Raw genomic sequence first — 4,917 nt, 5'->3', positions numbered from 1 at the left:
TTGTCTTTAACTTCAAGTTGAATTTGCATATGAGCAGTTGATGGTCTGTTCCACAATCAGCTCCTGGCTTGGTTTTGGCTGAAGATATTGAGCTTCTCCATCACCCCTTGCCACAGATGTAGTCAGTCTGATTCCTGTGTGTTCCATCTGGTGAAGTCCACGTGTACAGCCTCCGTTTGTGTTGTTAAAAATGTATTTGCAATGAATAAATGATTGGCTTTGCCAAATTCTATCATGTGATCTCCAGTATTATTTCTATCATCAAGGCCACATTTTTCAACTACCAGTGATTCTTTGTTTCCAACTTTTGCATTCCAGTCAGCAGTGATAAGCAACACATCTTGATTGCATGCTAGGTCAATTTCAGGCTGCAGAAGCTGGTAAAAATCTTCAGTTTCCTCTTCTTTGACTTTGATGGTTGGTGGGTAAATTTGAGTAATAGTGGTATTAACTGATCTTCCTTATAGGTGTATGGATGTTATCCTATCACTGACAGCATTGTCCTTCAGGATAGATCTTGAAACATTCTTTGTGATGATAAATGCCATGCCATTCCTTTTCAGCTTGCCATTCCTGGCATAGTAGATCGTATGGTTGTCTGATTCAAGTTGGCCCAAACCAGTCCATTTCAGCTCACTAATGCCTAGGATATTGATGTTTATACATTCCATTGCATTTTTCACAACTTCCAATTTTCGTAGATTCATACTTCATACATTCCATGTTCCAATTATTAATGGATGTTTGCAGCTGTTTCTTCCCATTTTAAGTCATGCCCCAGCAGCAAATGGAGGTCCCGAAAGCTTTACTCCATCCACATCTCTAAGGTTGGCTCTACTCTAAGGCAGCTCTTCCTCAGTCGTATTTTGAGTCCCTTCCTACCTGAGGGGCTCATCTTCCAGCACTGTATTGGACAATGTTTCAGGGCTATTCATAAAGTTTTCCAGTAATGTATCAGACAGTGTTTCACTGCTATTCATAAGGTTTCCACTGGCCAATCCTTTGAGAAGTGGATGGCCCCTTCCTTCTCCAGAGTCTGTCTTAGCCTGGAAGCTCTGCTGAAATATGTCCACCAGGGGTGACCCTGCTGGCATTTGAAATACTGGTGGCATAGCCTGCAGCCTCACAGCAACACCCAAGCCACCACAGTATGACCCACTGAGAGACGAGTGGTGGAGTGGCCTCTTTTTTTGGGGGGGTATGTGCCTTCAACACTACATTCTTGTAAAGAAGTCTCAGTACAAGATCAAACTGGCCACAGAGACCCCAAAGCACACGTGAGGGTTTTAACGGAGAGAGTAGAAGTCATTGGTGGTGAAGCTAGAGAGAAGGGTGACATGTGGGGAATGTGACCAATGACACTGAACTTTCATGTAGCAATGTTTCAACAGGAATATACTTTGCTGTATGTATTTCCAGCCCCCTAAAAAAGCAGCATCAGCCCACAGTTGGTCAGGCAGACTTGCAGTATGCTACTGTAATGCATTATCTATAGAAATCACACTGATCATGATGTGACTCTTACCATAACCCACTGCCATTGGATAGATTCCGACTCATAGCAACCCCCATCGGCTTTCCAAGGTTGTAAATCGTTACAGAAGTTGAGTGCCTCATCTTCCTCCCATGGAGCAGCTGGTGGGCTTGAACCACCAACCTTCTGATTCACAACCAAATGTCTCCCCCAGTACGCTACCAGAGCTCATTATTCTTATCTTAGATCTTGGCTCTGAGCCAGAAGTTATTTTTTTTAAAATAATTTTATTACTTTTTGTGAAGATATATACAGCAAAGCACACACAAATTCAACAGATTCTGCACGTACAATTTGGTTGTTCCTCTCAAGTTTTCTCCATGCCTTAAAATTATTTTCCCAGTGAGACACTTCTGGTGAGAATATTCCTGTGTGACAGTCCCAGAGCCATTCTGCTTGGCACATCCTGGTCCCACGTAATGTTGTTGTTGTTAGCTGTCATCGAGTCAGCCCCTGACTCTTGGTGAACCCACGCACAGCAGGAGGAAACGGCAGCCCCACAGCAGGTTGCAGACTGGACCGTTGTGACCACAGGGTTTTTACTGACTGATTTGGAAGCAGTCACCAGGCTTGTCTTCCTTGTCTCAATCTGGAAGGTCCGCAAAAACCTGTTCGGCCTTCTAGCAGCGTGCAAACCTCCGCAGACAGGCAGGTGGCAGCTGGTGTGAGGAACACTGGCCGGGAATCGAACCTGGATCTCTGGCATGGAAGGAAGAAGTCTACCATTCGGACACCACTGCCCCTACAGGAATCTCCAGAAATAGAGACAATCGCAGGGAGCAGCTTTGTGAGCAGCACCCCCTAGGGGCCACCATCAGCTCAGAGAGGGCTGTGGCCTGTTGAAAAACCAAAGAAACCGAACTTACTGACATCCTGTAGAGTCCTACCATCGGGAGACCCCCATCGGGTTCCAGGACTGTCAGTCGTTACAGGAGACTGTCTCATCTTTCTTCTGCAGAGCAACTGGTGGGTTCAAACCACCAACCTTTTGGTTAAGCTGCCAAATGCCTTAACCACTACACCACCAGAACTCTTATGGTCTTTGAAGAAACTGGGTTAAGAAACTCAAAAATACTCCAAAAATTACAGAATGAACTTGGGACAGGTGTTTGGTTTAAAAAAAAAAAAAAAAAGCCCAAAACATCAAGACAGTGGGGCAAAAAGGCCTGGTGACCCTTGGCTGCCTTCCTTTGCCACCCCAGGGGCTGCATGTCATTAGCATGTCTTTACCCAAAGCAAACTCACTCACTGCTGTCCAGTCAGTTGGACACATCATAACAACCCCTCCTTGGATTTCCGAGGCGGTCTCTCTATGGAAGTAGGTTGCCCAATCTTCCTTCCAAAGAGTGGCTTGGCCCTAATTATTCATTTATATTTATTTTTCTTTTGAGGTGAGATTTACAAGGACACGCACAAATCTGAAGAGTACTTTCCTGCGTTTTGTCCTGTCTTTTGCACCTGTGTCTGAACCCCGACTCCTGCCCCTGATGGCTCTGCCTCTCAATGGCCTCTGGCTGCTCCTCTAAGCTGGCTGAGGACTGATCATACCCCCACAGGGTTGGGGACACCTGCTGAGTCTTGACAAATGCACACACCTATGCAACTGGAAGGAGCCCTGCTGGCACAGAGGTTAAGCCCTCAGCTGCTCACCGAAAAGGTCGGCGGTTTGAACCCACCCAGCTGCCCACAGGAGAAAGACCCGGCAATCTGTTCCCATAGAGACGACAGTCTGGGGGACCTCGTGGGGCAGTCCTACTCTGTCACATGGGACTGCTGTGAGTGGCACTCGATTCGACGGCACATGGCAATGGGGCACTGAACTCTCTGTCACGACATGGACCATTCTATTCCTTCTGTGGTTGGCAGATTAATGGACCACAAAGATGTCCGCATTCTAATCGCCAGAACCTGTGAACGTGGCCCCTACATGGCAAAAGGGACTTGGCCGACAGGATTAAGTGACGGATCTTGAGATGGGAGATGGTCCTGGATGACCCTGCAGGCCCAATGTCATCACAAAACCAAGCCCAGCTGCAATGGGGTCGGCTCCCACTCGTGGTGACCCACGTGCTTCCGAGGGGAGCAGTGCTCCACGGGGCCATCAGCGGCTGCCCTTTTGGAAGCAGATAACCAGGCCTTTCCTTGAGGCACCTCTTTGATTCTTTGACTACTTGAACCTCCAGCTTTTGGGTCAGCAGTGAGCATGGTAACCATTTGCACCATCCAAGAGCTAGGGTCCTCATCTGAGGGAAGCAGGAGGGCCAGGGTCAGGGGGAGGTGTGGAGGCGGAAGCAGAGAGAGAGACTGGGAGACTCTCGCTGCCGGCTCTGCGGACGCAGGAAGGGACCACAGGCTGAGGAACACGGCCTCTAGAAGCTGGAAATGGCCACAGACGATTCTCCCCCAGAGGCTCCGGAAGGAACCAGCAACACCTGGATTCCAGCCCTGTGTGACCCATTTGGACTCCTGACCCCAGGACTGTCGGGTATAAACGAGCACTGTTTGGGGGCATAGAGCTTGTGGTCATCTGTGACAGCAGCCACAGGGGACACACACCCAGATGCTTCCCTCCTGCTCCTTCCCACTCAATCCCTACCCGCCCCCCTCCTCCACAGGAGCCTCTCACCTTCAGGTGGCTTGTTATGTGGTGACAGATAACCCCAACAGTACTCGCCACACAGCTGTTCATGGAAATGCTACCCAGTGTCAGGGATTATCACTGGACACAAATCAAAGCCACTTCCCCGTCATTATCAAGAGGTGCTCAAAGAACTTCAGCAAGGGCGGTGGCAGCAGGTACACTCTTGGGCGAGAGTAACAAGTCCTGACTCAACTGCTAAGAACTCTAAGGACATTCGGTAGCCCAGAGAACAGAAAGACTAGAGCTAGAGTGGCGTTCAGGCACAGAGTGATCAGGGCGTCTTAGCAGTGTCACTCCAGGGCCAGATTTCTTCGTCTCTCCTTTCCGCCAGCCTGGAGGCTAGGGCCCTGGTTGTCCCCTCAGGGGCCCTTGCTGGGTTTTCCCGACTTCCCCTCCTCATGCAGACTTTTGCTCTCATTTCATTGGCCACCACTGGCCCCAGAGTCCATCCCTGGACCAGTCTGCCCTCAGTCACTCAGTCATTCCCATCCATCACTGTAATGTTATTGTTATCTTAGATCTTAATTTTTAGCCAGAAGATACCTTTTTAAGAATTTCATTTTAGGAGTTCCAGCAAGATGGCAGACTAGGCAGAAAGACTGCACAGACCCTCTTCAACAAAGAAAAGGGAAACCAATTAACACAGACACAGAAAATAATCCTGGACCCCTGAGCCTTGAAGGGAAGGATATACAAGTGGACTAAACCCCAACTAGCAGAAGAATTTGCGTGAAAATACCAA

The sequence above is a fragment of the Orycteropus afer genome, unplaced genomic scaffold (genome assembly GCF_000298275.1).
Source record: "Orycteropus afer afer isolate SDZICR_OR568_19922 unplaced genomic scaffold, OryAfe1.0 scaffold00466, whole genome shotgun sequence".
NCBI classification, from domain to species: domain Eukaryota; kingdom Metazoa; phylum Chordata; class Mammalia; order Tubulidentata; family Orycteropodidae; genus Orycteropus; species Orycteropus afer.
This window is presented reverse-complemented; position numbering follows the sequence as displayed.